The sequence below is a fragment of the Astatotilapia calliptera genome, chromosome 12 (genome assembly GCF_964374335.1).
Source record: "Astatotilapia calliptera chromosome 12, fAstCal68.1, whole genome shotgun sequence".
Lineage (NCBI taxonomy): Eukaryota > Metazoa > Chordata > Actinopteri > Cichliformes > Cichlidae > Astatotilapia > Astatotilapia calliptera.
In genome coordinates, this window is record NC_137433.1 from 17968160 (window position 1) to 17992349 (window position 24190).

General features: G+C 42.2%; 1 protein-coding gene across 5 annotated transcripts in view; it reads right to left on the reverse strand.

Annotated features, from left to right (window-relative positions):
* The window catches only part of LOC113033075 (uncharacterized), a 308229-nt gene that overhangs the window by 18154 nt on the left and 265885 nt on the right, over positions 1-24190 (reverse strand). The window lies entirely within an intron of this gene.

Consider the following 24190-nt stretch of genomic DNA (forward strand, 5'->3'; position numbering starts at 1 on the left):
TTTAGGCGTACACAACAGGGCACATAGGTCTTTCAGAGATTTCAAAGAACAAGGATCCTACAAATGTGTGGGTTCCTCCAACAGTTCGAAAACTGTCAATTTTAAACTGCAAAAAGTGTGAATGCGAGCACAAATGGTTGTCTGTCTCTCTGTGTTAGCCCTGCAATAGACTGGTGACCTGTCCAGGGCGTGTCCTGCTATTAGCCCCATGACAGCAGGCATAAGCTCCAGTTATACCCCCGTGACCCTGAATTGGTTAAGCGTAAGAAAATGGATGGATGGATACATCACAGATTAGACATGAGGTCAAATAAATCAGAATCACGATGGTCACAGGTTCACACTCTGTGCTCAGTCTTCATATCGAATGAGACACACTACGAATTTTCTGACAGATACAGTCCCAATTAAACTGGTAGAAATATCAAGACACTTAGAGCATATGATAAGATTTCTACACAGGACCCTTGCTCTGGTTTGGCATGATTTTCTTAAAACTCAGAGATAATTTTTTTCTTTTCAAAGAAACAAAACAGATATTATTTCTAAATAGTGCATGCATTTGTATGTAATTCTTTTAGATTCTTTTAATGTAAAAACAACCGTAATGCTGCTTTAGCACCTGCTGACACCTGTTGAGGCTGCACCATGTTCTCTGAGCCTTTCTCTAAAATACTACAACAGATCTAAAAGGACACTACTTCTGGGAACAATACAAATATCTCACAGAAATCTTGTGCTCACGCTGATCAAATGTATTAATATATTCTAATAAAATGTTACACAATCCATGCTCCTGCCCTCCAAACAATCTCTCTGTTTTGTATTGCACATATTCCTCAAAACTTTTTTCTTTCCAACCCCCCTCCACTCTCTCTCTCTCTGCCTGCCACTGAGGACATAAAGGCTAGTGTGAAGTCCATCACTGCCTGGTGAATAGCTGCCCTTTGTGCCTCAGAACTCAATTCAGACACTGAAAGGACTGCAGCCCTGCACCTCTGTGTGCTGGATGATTTAAAAGAGTGTGCATGTCCACGGTCTGCCTGAAAGCCTTCTGTTAGGTTAAACATACCAGGTTCAGTATTCCAGATTCTAAGTTTACTACACTTGTTGAATACCTTATCTGAATACAATCAATTCTGATACCAACACTTGTCTTAAACCAGTGTCAGTTTCAAGGAAACACAATTTTAACATAGCCAAAGAAATATCCTCTGCAGTTACTTCCAGCTCGTGGTAACAGTGTTTTAGGAGGTTGCCTGGTATTAAAGAATTTATCCTACCATTTCAACAACCATAACTTTCCTGTTGTTTTTGGCACAGTTGGAGAGTGCATCGACAACACACCGACCTCTCTCCCCATCTTCCCTTCTGCGCTCACATAGACCTTCGTTCAGCTTGTTAGGCCTGACACTGGCACCCTGGTGAACAAAAGGACTGCACGGCTTAGGGCTGCCCTGGAATGTCAGCGGGTTCACATTTCACATGCAGATGCATGACCCCAGAGCCCTTTAGTGGGAAGGTGCGCTTTAACCTCTCAGAGAAGCAGAAGGAGGGGAGAAGGGGAGTAAAGGGGCACCTTAGGGGGAATATGGGTTGGGGGAAGGGTAGGAAATAAGAATGTCTGAGTTTGCACTGCTTGCATCTGCTCCGAGTGCCTATCTTCCCTCTCTCTTTCCCAAAACACTCCCGCACAATGTTAAACTCCGCTGATATACCTTATAGAATATTATAATTGTCGATATTCTGAAAACTTGTCAGTGCCGTCTCCTTTCTGCGTGATCTGTGATGCGCCCCCTCTTCTTCCCCTACTTTGGAATACATGAAAGCATTACATTTTTAAATGCATACTTAAGATTTCTCCCCAAATAATTGAAAAAGCACAATGGGAGGGGTTATGTAAGGCAAAAGTACTGTGAGCTCCGCAAAAGAAACCAAAGCTACTGTCATCTGCTCTCTGTAGGCCCAGGCAGGCACAGTTTCAACTCAAGGGCTTCGCACTTCTTTAACTTGTTCTCCTTCCCTCGCTGCTCTCCCTATCCTAACTCTCTCTACGCCTGTTTGCCTCTCCTTCTCTTCTTAGCTCTCAGTAGTGAAAACTTCAAAGACAACGAGATCTTCTGCAAAAGCATAAAAACTTCAAGCATAGATGTTTGTTTTGACCCTGAGCCCCTTGCTGTAACCCCCCACCCCACCCTTACTACTTGCAAGTCCTGCAAAATACATGAGGATTAAATCTGGATTTTTTTTTCTCACTCAAATGCAACTCTCATTCTTCCATGTGATACTTATGTGTAAGTTTTACACAAAGCAAATCTGCCGTATGTCACTGCAACTACAACAGTGACCTCACAAAACTGATGGCAGAAAATGAAGTTTCTTGTGAGGAAAGAGCATCAGTTTTTCAAATGTGTTGCAAGTTATACACTTAACAATGAAAAAACGAGAAAAAAAATCAATACCACCCAAAAGTATAAAAATGCACAAAGTGAACACAAACATGCATTTATGCTTCCACTCTGCTGCTGTGTGACTTCTGCAGTTGTCTGGGTTGAGAATTTAAGTTATTTCTTGAGAAGTGCCAAAGGGTCATATCTGTCAGCAGGTTGTTGCCCCTAATCAGATTTGTCATAGCAGTTCAATGTAAAAATATAGTAAAGTGCTCACTATAATACCAGACATTACCTTACATGAAACCGAATAAAAAGAAACTCAAGTTTTTAGCATTCTCTCATCATATTGCAGATGAATTACGCTCGGTTCGGTACAATGTGGTTGACCTTGGAAGGCATGCTGAAGTATAAAGCATGCTATTCACAGGCATCACTTATTGTGCACTCGGCTTTAACAGTGACAGTGTTAAAAGAAACACGTGCACACATGCACAAACACACAAAACACATAAATGTAGCCTTTAAAATGCCTTAAAAATGTTGTTAAACAAACAGCAAAACCACTGGCTTCACCAGCTGATGACTTTACTTACTGGAGTCCGAGATTTTGCTCTGTGAAGAGACGAATCTATATTCAAGACAAAGTGCTCAATTTTTAATTTGCACACTCTACACCGAATATATGAGAGACTAAGTGTGCGCTCTGTGCTTAGCAGCTCTGCCCTCTAATAGTTGAGACATCTATAGCATCCACAGCAAGGCCAGGGGAGCAAGGGAGCAATCCATAGGCCTGCGTAGCCATGGCAACTAAACAAGGAATAGGCTAGATGTCAGGCGAGCATGGCTAAATTACCCATTAGAGAAAGCAGGAAGGGGAGAGAGGGAATACTGGTCAGGGCACAAGAGGCTAATGGGGAGATAAGATGGCCAACATATATACCACACATGTGCGCACAGACATAAACGCACACAAAAGTGCACACAGTCACACGGAAACAAACAATGGGAAAACAGACCTAGGCTGTCACATGAAGATGCCACTTATAAAAACATTCTCAAATAATAAATTCAAGTAAAAGTACATAAACTTTCACAGCGTTCACATGCAGTAATGCACTCATAAACCTATGCAGGTATACATATACTAAAAGTATGTGTGCGCACACAAACATACATGCACACACTAGCATACAAAGGGCACACAGGGAAGACAAAATGGTTTTAATAAAGACGCCCTCTTGGAGAGGTTGCTGGTGAATGTGAGGGAGATGTATTTATAGGAATCCTCCTGTGAGATCCTCTGTGCCAGGATTCACATCTTTGCATGAGAAAGCGAGAGAAAGGGAAACAGAAAGAATGAGACAGAGATGTTGTGTTATTACCTGTTTCTTCATCCTAATCCTTGATGCATGGCCTATGCCTTGAGTCTATGCTGCTGAATAAAACAATAAAGAACAAATGGGTCTAAGCATCTGCACCTTTGGAGGTGTGAAAAGGTAAAAGGGATATTGGCCTAACTGTTCGTTCCTACTACGCGCTTACATGCAACTGTGCTCACACCTATATGTATCCAAACAAGCGCAAGCACCTAAAGTGTGCATATGTAAGAATATGGGAGCTTATTTGTGAGCAAATGGTCTGTGAACTTACACGCGCACACACACACGCGCTCATGCACACAGACACACACAAACATGATACCGGTTACACACTCGTACACGGCTAAACGCACACACTGACACACAACCCCTCTACACACAGAGTCAGGCAGGCAGGCTCCTCCTGATTTTAATGCTGCACATTCATTTGCATGCGCCATAATTAGCGTCAGGCACACAGAGGCTGGTCCTGGGGGAGCCCTGTGATAACCGCTTCCTCTTCTATTAGGGCTCTCATTCCAAGAGTGTCAGACATTGCACATCTTCATTGTGGGGCCTGCAGCACATGGGCTCAGTGGAAACTCTGCCGCTGTAGCTACTGCTGGAACATTTAGGAGAAGACGATGGTTTTAGGGGCTAGAGGAAAGGTTGCAGTGGATGCTGGACTTGGTGTAGGATGTGTAAAGAGTGTAAAGAAAAGAAAGGAATGAAGTGATAAGTTCGTAAAACAAAGGGGAAGAGGGAACTAGAGACAAAGAGAGGTAGTAAAGCGGTTACACATTGTGCAGCAGACAGACAAGCTGGACAGAGGTAATGAATGCAGTTATTAAATTGTTTCAGCTGCAAAGAGGTCTATTCTTATGCCATTATAAAGGGAACAATTTATCCCCACTGATCGGCCCTGTCTCCTTTCTCCTCGCTCACTTTGATCTGCCAGCATATTGCCTTGATGTGTCCTATTCAATAGCGAATCTGGGGCAATTTTAATGCTTTTGTACCTCGCCACCGCTCCACTTCTCCCTCCCTGTTTAAAAATAGCTGTTAATTATAAGTGCAGTTTAAATGTCTCTAGTGACCCAGAAATGCAGGTTGGAGTGAGAAGAAGGGATTGAGAATCTCCAAGTTTAAAAAGAGCGAGACTCGATTTCTTCCCCTCTTTATCATGCTTTCTTCAATCTCCCTTTTTTTCCCTCACACCCCCCTACCACTTCTTTGTCTTCTCCATTCACCTCCCCTCCGATTCTACTTCACCATCTCTTTAGTGTTCCTCCACATTTTCTTTTTCTCCATCTCTCGCTCTCTCTGTCTCCTCTGTGGTGTTTCTTCGGCTCGGCGGGAGTGAGCAGGGCTGGAGGATAGGGGATTCAGTTCTTTTTCTCCAACACACGAGAGAACTGCAGCGAGACATCGGAGACCATGGCTGTGAAACCGCTTCAGTCTGCAGATTGTATGTGCGTCACGCAGAGTCTTTGTATCTCTCTCCCCAACTTCTTCCTCTCATGCAGCCGCAGGAGTGGGATGTTGAAAGGAAAGGCATGTGAAGGTGCGCTAGGTAGCACAGTACGAGGCACAGGCACAGAGTATACCTGTGGGGAAGAGAAGGGGCTGTGCAGGGACCTGAGGTGTGCACCTGGGGGGGTGCAGTGTTATAAATAAGGCATTAGCCTCTTGAAGGGAACAGAGATGTGAGGGGCTGTCTCGGTAGCTCTCTTTTTCCCACTAACTCTAACTAACAGTTAACCCGAAGGCATGTACATGTACTCCTTTCATCGCAAAGGAGGTACGGTACAAAAAAATGTCTCTAAAAGGTAAACTCTGGGACTCTGTCTGACATGACAGAGTCTTAAACTTAGGAGAGGTCAGGTATAAACTTATCACAAGTTTGAAGTAACTGTCGTCACTGACTGGCTCACACCCTTCAGTTTTTTTGGTAAAAAAAGATGACCAACATTCAAGAGTGTGAAGAAAAAGAAGTTACTCTCTCTGCTGGTGTACAGGTAGGCTTCATCTCATCTAATCAGAAGTATAGTGATAAATAAAGTATCACAAATAAAAAATAAAAAAACAACACCTTGAGAACACCTTTCAGCACCCACCTTTCTAATGCAACTGTAGAACATGAACAAATCATTTCCAAAGCGCTTTCTGTGCAGTGCATGGGACGATGCCGCTAAATGTGTCGAATTCAAAGCCACGTGCAAGGACAAGGTTTATGTGTTGATCCTTTTCACTCCAGCGCTGTGAATGCCGTTTTAAGTTTCATGGTCGCACGCTATGTTCTTTTCAACAATATCCCACACAGTTGTGACCTTACATAGAGCTGTGTTTGCTGATCAGTTTGCCTACAGCTCAGCAAAGCGAGGTAGACGTATGACTTCAACCCTTACAGTGTAAGAGCAGGTTAGTGATTAATAAGTAAATCAAATTAAGTCGGCGGCAAAACAAATTAGCTCGTCAAAATGTTGCTCTTTTTGAGGATTAGTCTAGCGAATGAGACAATGCACGTGGGGTTCAGATCTTTTTTTATTTATAGTTTGACTGATTGTTGAGATTGATGATTGTTTTCACACAAGTCCTTTAAAAAAACAAAAAAACAAAACAACACAAACAGACAAAAAAAGACATGAAACTGATTAGCAGCACTTGGGGAGAGAGTCGCAGAATAATAACAATACTGAGAAAGTTGCTCTAAGCCAATTCTGCCTTGCAATAATCTTATCTGTGCTCTTTTCTTACCATTCTCAAATACTACAAGCCAAATGACTTGAAATTCTGCATAGTATTCTTTAATTGAGAAAAGTGATTAGGTGATTTTTATCTCTTCTGTATCAGTTGCTAATAGTAAAAGCACTAGAAAAGCTAAGGTCTCCATTTTATTGTACTTCCAGACTGCTTCAATCTTGGCTTATCTGCAGTGATACTCATATTTCTGCAGGAGGACATTTGCTGACCTCAGCAGCTAATTGTAACTTCTGGCTCTAACTAAAAATTAACATGACCTCTGTCTGTCTTTGCTGGCTATTGAGGCAATGATTTACACTGTCTCAACCAGTGTGTATGGCTTTGCCTGACAATAGAAATATGTACAGGAGATGACTGAGCAGTGCTGAAACAAGGACCCTGTGTGGGTCCACTCACTCAAAGCAGGCAAGCACTTGATAGATAAATGAGAACAATGTATTGGTTTGTCCACAGGCGTGGCAGAAATGACAACTTGTTAATACTGTCCTTGCTAAGGAAGGCATGACTGTAAATAAAATGTTATCTAGCAGCAGTGGGAGAAGCATCTTTAAACACCAGCAGTGCCCGAGGAAACCACAGCAAATGAAAGTGGCCCTTACACTCACTTCAAATCATTGTGGAAAATAGAGAAAACAATGATGCTGACGCTGTAATATGTAAGCGTTGTAAATTTCTCTCAAAAGTTTTGCTTCTCACCATACAGATATGTCGTCTTATTTTTCAAAATTACATGTAATAATAAACCAACCCAGGCCCATTCCGATGCAAGAGTTTTTGATATTCTAAGACTATCCACAGCCCATGAAGTTAATATGAACATGTTTACCTTGCAAAGCACAAGGGCATGGGTGGAAGGGTGACAGGGGAACCCAGGTATAGCCAACTTTTGTTATCAATCCATCAATCAATCCATCAATCCACCCTCTTAACCACCTCACACTTCAAGGTGTGTTCTGGCTTTGAGACTGGAGCCTATCCCAGCTTGAACACCCAGAATAATAAATAAATGTAAACAAAGAAGAAAGAAAATTCATCAGATGAGTAAGGAAGACAGTATAGAGATGGGAATAAAAAATGTGAGCTAATGACCTTGATAAGACCAGGGACACAAAGAGCCTGAGGACAAGACTTGATGTGTTGGCGTGACAGCAGTGTAGTAGTGCTGGTGACAAGAGGAGATGAGGAGCCTGCACTTCTTGGCTGGTGTTACACATTAGCATTGTTGTTTGCCAGGGGGCATCAAGGGTGACTGTGTGTTTGTGTGTGTTTATGCGCACAGAGCGAAGTAGGAAGACATCCCAGCCGAGGCCTTGCATGGTGACAGAGGCTGATACTAATCTAATGAGATAAGAAACGTATGCAAATGAACCTGGCCACAGTTCACACTAATCAGCTTAACACCCCGATAGATATAAGCTATCTGTCGCATCGTGTGCACACACACGCAGGCTCTCAGAAGTTAAAACAATCACTGAGAGGATTTGCCATGCCATGTATGAATACACTGATCCACACAAATGGGCCCGCTCACTTCTCCTAACACCTGTAGACTTGCAGATACTGAGTACAGTAAATGTTTGAACAACTGACCCATGCATACTAAATGCGAAAGTAGAAATCAAATGAGTGAACAGAGGCTTCTGTGTGTGGGTCTTTCTGTTTTTGGGATCATAAATTCTTCAAGTGAAATGTGGAGAGACAAGAGAAGCAATGGAACAGCAGGGAAATGTTTGATGAGAGGTGACTGCTGAGTCAAAAGTGACCTGCAAATGACTCCCGTTTTCCAACATCTCACCCCGTCAGTAAATACCACCTATTTATTAACATTAACACTACATATACTTGTTGTATTTTCACACAAATGTAATGTCTCTGAGAAAAAGTGGACTGGGTGCAGAAGGTCAAGGTGTCATTTGAAATGATGTGTTGTCACTAGGCAGAGCGGAGAAGTCGTGCCACAGCTGTACTCTTCAACACCACTCTTGGCAGCTATTATTATCTGTGGGAATCCAGGGCATCCTGCATGGTATGGGGGCAAAATTGACCATCAGTAAAAGACTGGCCCTGGAAATGCACACACAGCTGCCCCTCACACACTCTTCAGTGCTCACTGACCTTCGCTTGTGACACTGTTTAGACAAGAAACAAAAGATTTGTTTTTTTAAATTTTTAATTTAGATGCTTGATGTAGAGCTCTACTGTTTAATGTGCTTTTCTCTGTGAGAAACACATAATATACTGCATCTTCTTTTCTACTGACACTCCAGGAAGTATAAATATTGGGTCTTGCATTATACTGTATAATACTATATATGTGAGTGTGCAGTGAATTACATAATGTGGACACTGTATGCTGTATTGAAATACCAGAAAATACATGCATGTTCTAAATAGATGCAAAAATAATGAAAGTAGCTCAACTGCATCAATTTAGTCATGAACCTTTTAAATGTTCAAATATTTTCATAGCACGTCTTTGCTGATATTCCTGTTTTTATGCCTGTATTTCATTCTGTTTTTCTCCATGTTCCCCATCCTCTTTGATCTTTCTTTGACATTTACCACTAACCTTCCTATTTCAGTCGACCTATTCTTAAACAAAGCTCGGCCAAGACATCTTTATGGAAATCACTGCGCTGGGTGTGTTGATTTGCAAAGAGCATGGAAGCTGTTCAAGCAACACAGGTTATACAGAGAGACGGCAATGGAGAGACAGACACTGACTTCCACAAAGACGGTCAGTGACATAGAGGAAGTGAAATACAGAGCACCTTGCTATAACTATATTGGTTGGCTCCAGTATGTTGGCGCCCATCTTACCTGGCTAGAGTCCCACACAGCATTCATCTAATGAAAACCTGGCTGGATGGCCGGCTGGCTGTCTCATCAAGGCTCATTGCCATAGGTTCCTCTCCCCCAGCATCAAAGTCACTTGGCTTTTATCAATGGCCAAGTAAAAGCAAATAACTTCACTAAAATTTGAAAGAAACCATGAAAAGAAATCTAAAGCAGACATGAAGACATGAAGGGAGATGTCTAGCAATTCTTTAGGGGCACTCAGAAAGACTTATTGTAGCAACAATGAAATCAGAGAAAAGATGATTATTATGCATCTGCATCTGTGTGTACACTCACCCGATACACATGAAGACACAAATTTGTCTGCTATTCTGCTCTCTCTCTCTCTCTCTCTCTCTCTCTCTCTCTCTCACACACACACACACACACACACACACACACACACACACACACACACACACACACACAGAAATGGACACAAAGGAACCTGTGCTTATGGGAAATGCAGACCTACATTAAAAAAAACATTAACTACAACATAGCACACAAGGTACAAGTACGCATAGCCGTCACACTTTGTAAAATCCCCAAGTGTCGCATTACAGTGGACTGCTAAAACTGTGTTGGCTGGTGATAGCTCAGAGACCACAGCCAGACTACAGTAGCAGCCAGTCCCCCAGTGGATGACTGGGCTCTGCATATGAGCTCAGTCACTGTAACAAGCCCCACTTAGTCATTGGCTCTTTCACAGGCCCTCTCTCCATAGACCCTCTATACAAACAGGACACTTAAAAACACCATTACTGGGAGATTGCTCAAGCCTTAGTGAGCAGCTCTGAAGTGGTGAGTTAGAAAGATGAGACGACAAACAGGGTTCTGACGAAACAGGAGTGGGATGAAACATGAAGTAAGGTACACAAAGAGAGTTTGTCGAGAAAGGCATTGATGAAACAACACAGTGTGCTAGTAATTAGCAGAAAATGCAAGTTTGTGGTTTGGGAAAGATGTCAAAGTTCATACAGAAACTTCTTATAAAATGATTCTTTAGGCAAAAAGTAGTACAAGTCAGCAACAGAGGCTTCTCTGTTAAGTCCTTCTCTGAAGTATAATACACTAAAGCGGCATATCTGGAAGGAAGTGGAACAGATACAGCATGCTGAATTTTTGCCTACTCTGGTTGCAAATGCTCCGCTTCTAAAACGTATGTTTTTTGTTAGGGCATGGGAAACAGTATGCTTCAGCTTAAACAATCAGACATAATGTCCCCTGACTCGAAATACACTGCGTTTTTGGGAATATCATTTGTGGCTTCACGAATACTGAAGACTTGTTTAACCCAGATGTGTCACACGCTGACCCGTAATGTCCTATCTTCACCCCATTACTCCTCCCCTGTCTCACCCTCTACTTATATACCCCCCACCACCCATCTGTCTCCCATCCCTCTCTCACCCCCTTCCTATCTATCTCTCATCTCTCTCTAGTCCAGCCTCTCATCACTTGTTCATAACTTTACAGCGCTCATTAGGCAGAGTCACAGTTTCCATCAAAGAGAACGAGAATATTTTTAGGCAGGGGCCTGCTTCGCGAAGCCTTCTCGGTGAAAGTAAACCACGTCCAAACAGGAAAGCCGCATCCTGATTTCCCAATAACTATATGGGTGTACCCCCTGGCACCCTTACTGCCCCCTTACTGCTGTCCTCTGGATCTGTTTCAAGCAAGAGAGCAGATTGGGAGTGGGCATGGGTGCATGCCAAAGTATTCTGGGAAGGGCTCCAAAGAACATATTTGTTGAGTGGGGAAGAGAGCGGAAATGGACTTGTGTCTGAAGGGAGGTATGGTTGGAAAAGCTGGGTGAAAGCAAGGGTAAGCGACACAGAGTCACAGAGCGAGATGGGAAGTTGAGTCATTGGGTAAAACTGAGGTGGACAAGTTTGCCGAGTGACTCATTGAATACAAAAGGTGGATTCTGATTCAGCCGATTACTAATATTTAGTGCACCCTTTACAGGATAAAATTCCACCTTCATGGTTTGAGACATGCAGATTGGGTTGCGGAAGATTTCCTATCGTGTGGCACTGTAAATGGATGTTATAAGTACACTTACACTTATACACACACAAAAACCCAACAGCCAAGGACTGAAAAAAAAAGAGTCCAGGCTTCAACAAACAGAATAATATGAATCCTGTTTGTACATGGAAAGGTTGCTTTAATGCTAAAATATACAACTGAATCAAGAAGAAAGAAAAATGCATTTATACACACAGCATAGAATTTAGCTTTTAATATTTCTCTACAGGTTCAGTTCACACATTTCTGTTCACTTTCTGAATGCATGCTGCATACCTGAATATCTGAGAAGGTGCACAGTATTTATTGGCTTCTTTATTAGTAGCTGTTTATGTGCAAATGTATGTCTTACACAGCACTTCAAGTCATTCACAGTATAACCTGCTGACACACTGTGTGAGCATGTGCGACTATGTGCGCGATTATGTGTGCGTATGCATGGGTGCATGCGTTCTTTGTTATTGGGCTGGCTTGCCACATACCATACTTCAGTGCTACAGGGTAATGCTATTTCACACAACTCTTGGAAAATAAGTGAAGCTGGAACAAAACACATCACTTATAGCGATGTTTGAACATATTTCTGAGGACTTTTCTTTTAAAAGCAAGTACTGGCAGTAATTTGTGAACTATGAAGCAATAACTGACTCTTTATCAGCTGAATCAATCCCAGTCCTGAAGTTTTCTTTAACCCTTGAACTTACATATAATATCAATGCAAATATGTGAATCTTTTCCCAAGTGCAACAATGGGTTTATATGTTGGCCATATATATGGTATGTTAGTTTAAAATTACTCTTTGTGACAAGAAAGTGGAAGAAAGGCAGAGAAGGAGGTGGAGGTGTCTTACACAGTCCAGGCAGTGACCTCTAAAGATGACAGTGAAATAGTTAACCTACCTGGCAAATGCCATCATGTGAAAAGTATTTTGTCACTGCAATGTTTTCCCATACGGTTGTTGGAGAACTCTGGGAGTTCACACACTTTGCAAGGTCAAAAAAGAAACATCAAACAGATTGTTGAGTCCTTGTGGGCTTTCTTTGGCAGCCTTTTGTCTTCTTTGTTTCACAGACACATCCTCACTTAAAGAGGCACTATGAAAGTGCTCAGATACGCAACAGATGCACAAATATAACACAGCAGTTGGAAAGAACAAAGTCATAAACACCTCACTCAAAGTAGCATATGTAAACATGTAAGTCCCCCCACCACAACTCACACGACCCCACATTACATACATGCACATACCATGTGCAATAGCTGGCATGTGGGAGTCATGCATAGCACATAAACTGGAAGCGACGTCTTCATGTAAATTCTTCCCTTTTGACAACTGAGCTTTCTCATAAGCTCCAGCACTCAGCTGTCTACTGCATTCTCCAAGGGGCAGGCATGACATTATGTTAATTTAGGGTGGCTCCAAGGTGTGAGTGAGGGACTTTATGCAAGCGAGTACTCAAAGTAACCATGTATGTCATAATATGCCAGCAAATGTATTGGAAATGCTAAACAGAATACATACTACCAGTATAAATAAAATGGAAAACAAGTTGACTACAATAACTGTTCTGCTTGCTGTTCTCATTGAAAATGTGTGTATATATTCATCCACCATTCTAGCCCACCCCAATGTGGCTACAAATAGATGTGCAAAGTGGTCCAATCCTTGCAGAATGTTTATCCAGGGAGGTGGATTACATCAAACCAGTCATCACTGTGTCACAGTGAAGGACCTGATACCCCCATAAGCTCGGCATTTCCTGCCTTGAGAGCCATAATTAAGAGCGTGCTGGAGAGCATCACACTCTGAATCCTCCAGACCTTTATGTGGCTTTTGTTCATCCACGACACAAGAGGCTATATGAAGAGATAACAGTTAAAGCTCAGTGACAGAGAGACAATAATGCAGACATACATGTAGCTCATACAAGAAAGAAATTGTTAAACCATCCCCCTGCAGGAGCACACGGTGGGAGATTTGGGCTTTGAAGGTATATATTTATAGATACCTCAAATAGGGGGAGTTAGAAATCTAATAACTGAAAATTAAAACTTTGGTCTTTTGTACTTTGGTTACCTTACTTCCAGTACTATTTACTCCGTACTTGTGGGTCAGACCATGTCCTACTTCACAGCTGACCTTCAAACTTGTGAAGTTTCTTGAATGTACACTCACTCGTAGACAATCAGACAGATATATACTGTCATGCAAAAAGAAAGTGTCCACCCTTACTACTTTCATAGGAATTAAGGAAGTAATTAATTAACTGACCACCAGCAAAAGTGAGCACTCTTATAAAAACAGAAGTTTTGATAGTTTGCTGGTCTGAAGCACTCAGGTGTGTGCTCGCCCTGATACTCGGAAAAAATGCAAAAAAGTGCTACATCTCTTACTCTCCAGGTCTCAGTTAGCATGCCAAGCCTTAAAGTTCCTGTGACACATTTGGCAAAAACCAAACACAGCATATCAGCACAAACAAGTGTCAAGCACAGTGGTGGAGGGGTGATGATTTGGATTTGTTTTGCAGCTACAGAACCCTTGCAGTCAGTGAGTCGAGCATAAACTCTTCTGTATACAAGAGTACAGTAGAGTTAAATCTGAGGTCATTTGTCCAACAGCTAAAGCTTGGCCAAAACTGAGTCATGGAGCAGAGCAATGAACCCAATCTCACCAGCAAGTCTACAGCAGAATGGCTAAAAAAGAAAAGAATCAAGGTATTGCAATGGCCCAGTCAAAGACCAGACCTCAGCCTGATTGAAATGCTGTGGCTAGACCTTAAGAGAGCTGTGGATAAAAAGAAATGCCCACAAACCTCAATGAATTGAAGCACTGTTCTAAAGAAGAGTGGGACAAAATTCCTCCACAACCATGTGAAAGACTGAAAAAGTCATACAGAAAATTATTACTTTAAGCTTTTGCTGGCAAAGGTCATTCTTCAAACTATTTAATTATGCTATGTACTTTGTTTTTCAAATGACCGAACAGAGTCCTGTGAAAGCTTTCTTTTTTGGATAAATGTAAATGCCCAAAGAGGGTGGTTCAAATAACATTTGAGGTACCCCAAAAGATGACTGAGCATGCATCAAGAGTTTGAGGTGTGCAACAGGTTGCAACAATGACACAGGCATACACACACACAGATGAAAACAATACTGGCCTCGCTCCTGCAGCGGGAAGTTAAAAAAAAAACACAGAGCTGGCTGCGTGATTGTGTCAGTGGACACAAAGCACACACCTGCCAGTGCAAACTAGCAAACATACGGATGCTCGCAGTCAAAGGGGACTTGCTGCTGATATGGTTGTCCTTCTCACTCCCTCATAACTCCTCTTTTTACCCATTGCTTAGAACTTGATTCACGCAGAGTCAGAGTGCCATAAAAAGCATAGCACAAGGCAACAATTAACCTGTATGTAAACAAGACCATCAGTTATGACCCTCGATTCCCGCCTCTGTGCTTAGGCCGCCCCGCCCCACCCAGAAGGGGTGCTTTGTAAGGAAGGTGGAGATTGTCAAACCACTTGAGTTCCACTTCAGTGCACAGAGAGTCGAAGAGAAGTACGACTCCACTCCCTGTGTTACCACAAGTACTTCAGATCACAATGCAGAAGAAAAGAAGTTTGGAAAATGCAGTTGTAGATGTAGATGTTTCATGGAAAAAAAGGAAGAATGATCAACATTTAAGATAGTAAAAACAACAAAAATACTGAAGTTTATGTATATTTTGGTTAAATAATGAGGAACTGAGCAGGGGGATGCTTTGCTTATAGGTTCCTGACAGATCTTTATTGCCCTGTTGAAAAGGTAGAGCTGGGACAAAGGCCATTATCATCACTTGGCTACTTCTACTACTTCTGCAATGCTTTTTTCATGCCTTGTCTTTGTGTGTGTGGGAGGTGTATGTTCATTCATGTGTTTAGGTGTCTCCGGATGTGCATATGTGTAGGCCTGTCTGGAAATGTGTATATGCTGCTGAAGTGAGGTCAGAGTGTCCAGGGAGGCGAAAGGTAATCCTTTAAGTGAGAGACTTTAACTCTTTCGGAAAAGTAAACAGCCAAGCGTTTGAGGGCGTATTGTTGTTGAGTAGTGTAACAGAACTGCAAAAGTGCCTTGAGGCACTGTGTATGAGTGACACAGGAAAGCTATGGATACATGGAGTAGGGAGGGGTTTCTGTTTGTGTATGTGTGTGTGTGTGAACCTCTCAAGCCATGTCTCGTGCTGCCTGCAGCCTTGAACAGCTCTGTGGCAGGGGAAAAAGAGAGCAGATGCCTCTTCACTGGGGTGCATCGGGCCACCAAATCGGAAATATCACTGATCAAGTCTCAATTGAATTACAGGCCACCAACTGATGCATAGCAGAACCTGTTTGTGTGCATGACTGGGTGGGTCCTTACCTCCGTATGTGTGTCTCAAAAGTGTGTGCGTTATGTGTGTGCGGGCATGCGTAGCTGCCGTGCTAGTGTTCCGGGTTTAAGGGGGAAGAAGGATGACCCCGCACAGCTGACAGTCAGTCATGCAGGACAGAACAACACAATAACACTCTTGTTAACCAGGACATTGCATACCCCCCACCTGTTACCCCAAGAACCACACACAGACAGGGACATGCTTGCACATGAAAAGACATACTTAAAAATGCTCTCTCTCTCTATCCCACACACAATCTCATTTTATACACACGTACACTTTTTGAAGTGTTTCGAGAAACATAAAAGGCGCTTCACTGCGTCAGCTCATTTGAAGTCTCTCCTTCCTTCATTTAGCAAGGCATCCATTTATCTTTGGGCCTGTCAGGGAATTTCTAATCGCTTAACACACTTCCTGTGTGTCCGTCTACCTAAACACTGTAAACAAGCTTCCCAAACGAACATGTTTAGTCTGGACCTGGCCTGGCTAGAGAAGAGTAGAGAGAGCTTGCTGAATCCCTGGCAAGCTAACGCACCAGTGTATGCTGAGGGAGAAGCATACAGCAATCCTATTTTTTTTTAATATCTTATTCAAAGTTCGCCAAAGTTTGGCTTTAGGTAAAGGTAAAAAATTAAAACAGAAGCCAAAATGACATATATTCAGCTCACTTTCTAAGTTCAGCACAAGAGTACAAAATACATTGGAAAATGCATTTTATTCCACTGTACAGATCTTGGACATTGAGTGCTCTATTAAAGGAGCTGTATGACCAATATGGGTGTGTGAACATTGTGTTACACTGTGCAACACTCTCCCCAGCTGTCTTTTTTGTACTGGGCTTTCCACAAGTACATGCAGTAGCCAGCTGAAGAGGCCCAGGGGCATCAGAGGAAACATTTAGATGCCAAAGCCCAAAATTGCTGTTACGTTCTAATGCACCCAATCCATAATAGTACACTCATTTTAATTGCCGCATATTCAAATAACACATATAATACGCCTATCTGTTTGTAAACATGTAGTGAATTACTGTGAATGAAAATTAGGCCTCTTGTGTGTCCTAGCCAAGTCTTTAAGTAGGTATTAATATTTCAAACTATTCTTAATTATAATTAGAACTTTTGTAATTAACAATCATTTGACCTTATTTTATATTTTCATTCACTGGCATGTTGACTGCAGGTTTATTTCCAAGACACACCACAGCGTTGATTGTACTGTTATTGTTACTGACGCATAAACACGCTCCCAAATTCAACAATAATAAAAAAGATTATTTCAGGAGGAACGCATTTTTAATCCCATGTTTTATCCAGTCTATAAAGCTGAGCCATAATCTATATTCTTCATATTATAACAAAGGATTACTACCTTGGCAGCAATGCTTTTTTTCAGTGTGCCTTTCTAATATGTTCTAAAGATGGCTCTGCAACAAAAATCACAGTTTAAAAAAAAGTAATTATTGCTCATCTTTTTGTTTATTAATACCATAAACCAATGCAATCTCACTCCCCAGTTATCCTAATCAATCAACGACAGGACTCAAACAGGTGTCGAAGACTTTGATTTCACTTTTTTGTTTGTTTTAATTTTCTGTTACTGCTAATTTACTCTGATCTGTGAAACTAATTGGTTAGGCTTGGGTTTAAAATTCGCACTTTCAGAACATTAAGAGGCATCGTCTACAATTTGCAGTAAGCTTGTCCATCCTTCTGTTACCATGAGCACAGCATAGCTGTCTATTATCCCAAACGTCTTCATGTTTACTTGTAATGGGAAAAAAACCCTATAGAGCCTATAGAAAATAGGAGGGCTAATTTCATTTCACCCTGCAGACAAAAAAAATGTATCTGTATGATTCACCTGGGTCACACTTTCAGGTCTGAAAATACTGAAATCTGAAAAATCATTTCCCTGAATACTGTAACCCTAGAGAAACATAATAAATAATATATTGATATTTAACTGTCTTGAAATGCATTGTTCTGGGAGTTTAGTCTATAAGCTTTTGTGCCAATAAATCCTATTGTGTTTTTAAAGGATGGAATTTGTTCGTGGGCAAGTGAGGAATACAGAAACATGTATATGTGTGGAGAAAGTGTTTATCTATGTGTCACACTTTCTCCAATAGTGTGTTGCTCTTGTTTATGGCCTGCTATAGACAACATATGCGTTGAGAGCTCTCCAGTTATCACTCAGCAACTTTTGAAAAATGAAAATAAGCTTACTTTACATGAAGGGTCACAAAATACACAGACTTGTTTGTACCCTAACTGTATTACATCCATCATTCCACAATGGTTTTACGATATGTACGCATTCTGCCTCACAGTATACTCAGCTCTTGGCTTTGTTTAGACAGCCCAGCCATGGGGAACACTGCGTTAGACATAATCTACACAAGATGGAGACTTAGCTTTTCAGAGAGCAACTAAGTGCACGGCTGAGTGAGTCTTCCAATCTGTTAGAGGTAACACGTAAAAATGGGTCCTGATAAAGTGCCTCAGTGATACCAATGAATAATGTGGGCCAGGAGATGAGAGACACGAGAGAAGATATGCTTTGTTATTCACAGAAAGACTTTCAATTTAGAGAGTAATTTGCTGATGAGCAAATTTTTCTGTTACTTTTCCACACTTCTTTTGCAGTGCACAGAATATCCAAAACTTTGTGATCAACTCTACTACGTGAACAGGTAGGCTGCACATGTGGTATGAATATTTCAAAAGATTAGAAAAAAAATGTGTAAAAGTGGAACTGAGAAAGTGAGCAGTGGAGAAACGGAATGACACGGGTGCATGTTTGTGTGCGGTGAGCTGGGGCAAAGGGGCGAGAAACGAGCGGGCAAGCGAAAACAAATTCACAATGCCAGCTCAACTTCCAAAAAGTGTGAAAATCTCTATAAACCCATCAGCTCCAATAACAGGCAAGGCTGAATAGATGAGAAACAGAGGAGGCGGAGAGAGAGGCAGAACAGGGCCACAGAATGAACTGGCCTCCCCCATTCACTTTTAAATTTCCTCCTCCACAGTCCCCTGCACACTGTTAATTACTGGCCAGGCATTCCCCTGCCACCTTTTCACACATAACAAGCACCCCATCCAGACCCACCGCTGGAATATGCCTGCAGCCTAAGGATCAAGACCAATTATGGCCCTAAGCTGGACCCATTTCTGTTTAGCCCGAGGGGGGTGCGGAGGGTGTTAAACAGGCAGAGGATGGAAGCAGAGGTGCTGGAAGTGTTATTTTTCCCACAACATAAATGTGTCTGTTTATTTCGGAGTTGCTTGCTGAGTTTACTGCTGTTAAAGCACAAAACATGAAAAGCGGATATCCCATGAAACATACAGAAGTTAGTTGCACATGTGGAATAACTAAAACATACAGGCCTGTATTTGGACATAATCCCGCACACAGAAAATCGCGCTGAACAAAAGTATTAAGTAGAAGACCTTCTCCCAAAAATTATGGATGATGGATAATCAACAAGAAACGGGATTATGAAATATTGAGGCACAGACAGCGCAGGAGAGAGAGGTTCGGAAACAAGGGAAAGTGGCAGGAGAAGAAAAGGAATATACTGGAGCAAAAGCACAAGACAGAGGACAACACACACACACACACACACGCAAATCCATGGGTGGAAATACCAACATAAAATATATGGATGGATGCACACACGCACACCAACAAACACACACAAACACACGCACGCTTTCAAATTACAGCTCTGAGAAGCCATTAGTTTCATATATAAGCAGACCTGCTGATGAAAGCTCATAAAGGCGGCTATGTAAATAAAACAAATGAAAAGCCAGTGCTCAGAGGTGAGGGGGGAGAAAAGAAAGAAAGAGACCCTCAGGGATTTATTGTTTGTGAAAGGCTGCTCCATTTACTTTCGCCACTGGAGAAGTGAGTGGTGCCATCACCGAGGCATTAGCTAGCATCTTCTAATGGCAGAAAAACAGCACACCCAGCGTCTGCCTCACAGCTCAGTGAATTGAAAAAGGTGAGGGAAAGAAGACGTGGGTGGGAGCCACACATGCGGGGAGGTTATGACCCTCTCACATGCTATCCACAAGGTATATACAGAAAGACACACATTTGCAGTAATGCTTCAGCTATTACATGTCTTATCAGGACGATTTTCCGCATGAGGCCAAAGAGGTGAAAGGTTGAGGCTTGGGCACGCTCTTTTCGTTGTGTGCAGCAGTGGAAACATCATGTGGTAATGAATGTGTCCAGAACTAGTGAAGGAGAATATGACCTATGATCAAATTCACAACTTAAAGAAATAATATTTCTTTGCTTCTTTGGCTTTCATTTCATCAAGCTCATTTTGTTTGACAATAGCTTTTCTACCTCAACAAGCAGCCCAACCTCACAAGACAAGTGGCAGTTGTCATTAAAAACACTTCCAATAGTCAATGTTTGCATTTGCCTTGAGGTCACATGAATAAGTACATGTAAACTGTTTGTTGATAGGACAGGACTTCTCAAACAGATAACCAAGAAAATATAGAGCAAGCTTGTTACATATGGGAAAAGATTGCCTTCGGGGCTTTCTGCCAGAAAGCCCCTCACACATGCAGCACATGTTTTGAAAGACTGATTTTTACCTACCAAACAGTAAATCTACCCATCCATGCATTTCTTAACCACTTATACAATTTATGTTCACAGGGGAGGGTTGGAGCCTATCGTAGCATTCCAGCTATCATGGGGTGAAAGTATTTAGTATTTAGTATTTATTTATTTATTGTCATTGTCAAGAACAATGAAATTGCGTTTGGGGCTTCCATACAACCCAAAAAAAAGAAGAAAATAATAAATACCCCTTAAAACCCAAGTGTACATATTTAACCCAGTGTGACTCCAATGCAATAAGACAATCCTTAGCAATAATGTTCGTAGAAATTCAGACAAAGACCTGAGAAACATGACAAAATACAACAATGCAACCCATTCAATATTATTGTACTGTGAGATATGATATCAGATATGATAGTTATCTATTTAAGAAAGAGGGGGGGGGGGGCAGGAGGGGGAAGAGAATAAAGATATGATGCACCAATGCAGACCAGTTCATTGCTATTAAGAAGTTGGATATGGTTATTGTCCGTGAGAGGGGGGCAGAGAGTTCAGGAGCCTCACAGCCTGTGGATACAGGCTGTTGGCCAGTCTGGATGTTCTGGCCTGTATAGACCTGTACCTTCTCCCTGAGGGCAGCAGATGGAAAAGGTGGCGCGCAGGGTGATGTTGGTCCCGCAGGATACTGTGCACCCTCCTCAGACAGCGAGTGGGGAAGATATTACTGATCTCTGGCAGACTTGTTCCAATAATTCTGCCAGCTTCTTTCACCACCCGCTGGAGTGCTTGCTGATCGGCCTTGGTGCAGCTGGGGAACCACACTAGAAATCCATACGTCAGAACGCTGCTGATGGCACAGTTGTAGAAGTTCAACATCAGAGATCTGGGAATGTGTGCGCTCCGCAGTCTCCTCAGGTAGTAGAGGCGCTGTTGGGCCTTCCGTACAACTGAGGTGATATGGTTGCCCCAGGACAGGTCCTCAGTCACAGTTACCCCCAAGAATTTAAAACTGCTCACCCTCTCCACCGCCTCACTGCCAATGAAGAGAGGCAGATGGTTGTTATGACCCCTCTTCCGGAAATCTACAATGATCTCCTTGGTCTTTTTGGTGTTTAAGACCAAGTTATTGTCGTGGCACCATGACTCTAGTTGTTGCACCTCTGTCCTATAGTTTGTCTCATCATTGTTGGATATAAGTCCGAGCACTGTAGTGTCATCTGCAAACTTAACAATGAGATTGGACGCGCAGGAGGAAATACAGTCATGGGTGAAGAGAGTGTATAGCAGAGGGCTCAGAACACACCCCTGAGGGGCACCGGTGTTGACCACAAGGGTGGAAGAGGTGTTCTTACCCACTCTGACACTCTGTCTACGGTTAGTGAGGAAGTCCACAATCCAGTTGCACAGAGAGGAGTTAAGTCCCAGTTGGTGGAGTTTGGGACGGAGTTTGTATGGCCGGATGGTATTAAAAGCCGAGCTGTAGTCTACAAAGAGGAGCCGTGCATAGGTGTTCCTGTGTTCCAAAGTATACTGAATGGTTGTCTATCACAGGGAGAGACAGACAACCATTCAATCTTGCATTCAGACTTAAGGAAAATTTAGAATTAACCCTTGACCCAACAAACACGGACTATGGGAGGAAGTTATGCAAGCACAGAGAGAACATATAGACTCCACAGGACCCAGGGCAGAGGATTTGAACCCAGAAGCTTCTTGCTGAGAGGTGACAGTGCTAACCACTGTACTGGCTAAACAGTAGTTGAAAATGAAAACAATAGGCAGCACGGTGGCACGGTGGTTAGCACTGTTGCCGCACAGCAAGAAGGTCCTGAGTTCAATTACACCATCAGGCCGGGGTCTTTCTGTGTGGAGTTTGCATGTTCTCCCCGTGTTTGCGTGGGTTCTCTCCGGGTACTCCGGCTTCCTCCCACCGTCCAAAGACATGCAGCTTGTGGGGATAGGTTAATTGATTAATCCAAATTGTCACTAGGTGTGAATGTGCGAGTGAATGTGAGTGTGAATGGTTGTCTGTCCCTGTGTGTTGGCCCTGCGACAGACTGGCGACCTGTCCAGGGTGTACCCCGCCTTTCGCCCTATGACAGCTGGGATAGGCTCCAGCGCCCCCCGCGACCCTGAAAAGGATAAGCGGAAGCGAATGGATGGATGGATGGATGGATGGACTTTTGATCCTCCAAAAGCACACTACACTGTTCTTTCTATTCTGCTGAATTTAGCTTCTACCAATATTTAGGTTTTACTTTGGGACTCAACGTAAACTGTAAATAAGACTGGTTCTTCGAAACTGTGACAAATATCATTATAGCTGCAGTAATTTTTATGATTTTATGTGTAGGAGAATTAAAAATGTCATTTAAAGATGACTATAATGACAATAAAAAAATCACACAAAGTATTAAAACATAATATAAATGTACTGATAAATATACTGTACAAAATACTGTAAATAAAATGTTATATTGACTCCTCTAAAGTCATATAAACATTTATTAATGATCGGACAGTTACACAGTCATTGTTACCTTTACACACAACCACAGTGGCTTTTAAAACAATCAAGATGGTCAGAAGGTCAGAAGGATTGCCCAAATATTTATTTTAAAAACTTATACTAAAGGTACAGATATTATTGTGTCAAAGTCTCTGGAAAGTATAGTCTTCCAAAGATGTTTTCTCCTGAAACCGATCTCTCCCATGATAGGGTAAGGTGATCACTCAGAAAACCTTTATAATGATGTGCAGTCACCCTCCCCTTTAAAGGCACACTATGCCAGAAAAATGCCTCACAATAATGCCCCTGAGCCACTGGATAGCTTTACTGTATGAGTAAAGGATTTAAGTTTTTCCCTTGATATATCACCTGTCTATAGTGTTATCACCCTTTAAACTCAATTGGTCATGTCTAAGTGGACACTAAAAGACCCATCCAGCGCTTCATGACTGTCTGTACGGGGGCCAAACAGGACTGGATCACATTTTCATTCAGTCAACTTATAAATGTACAATAACCCACATATTAACAGCCGGAGGAGGGGTAATCATTATCTTAGTCACAGGGAAGAAAAAAAAATATTATAACATATACTTAAATAAAGTAAAATAAGAAGCAGACATCAGCAAGCTAAACTACCTGTTTTACATAGCTAAGTGATATCAGAAGCCAATAATCTGAGTATATCTGATACACCAATCCCAGTAAAGGTCTGACAGGTGAACAAAACAGATCCAGCAATTGGTGGGAGCAGCATACAGTGAGAAAAATGGGTTTCTGTACTTCCTGTGACATGACCGTGCTTCCCATGGTGTGGCATTTAGCATAAACAGATGAGCTAATCTGAGCTGTGGATAAGGCACCTGCCTCATTCCACTAAATAAATAAGCCCTGTATCCCAATCTTCCTCCACTTGTGCCTCTGTCTATACTCCCATACCTCCAGCCCCTGCTGTGCTGCTGCTCTCCATTTATTTCTCCTCCTCTCCATCAGTCGGGTAGATGGAAAGAGGGAACGAGGGAGAGTAAAAGTGGAAAAAATAGAAAAGGGCTCATATCATTGCTGGGCCAAAGGTGAGTCGCCTGGGGAGGCAGCGGGAATGAAATTCTCCCAGTCCCATTTTACCAGCCATTCAAAGCACATTACTCTGGAGAAGGGGAAACTTATAAAGCCCTTGCAGTTGAACACATTTCTGTGTGTTTACGGGAGACAGAGAGGGGCTGCTGCACCTATGCCTCAGTAATAGATTCCCAATTTAGGGTCACTTCTCGTCTCTCTCCCCCTTTTGTCTTTTTGT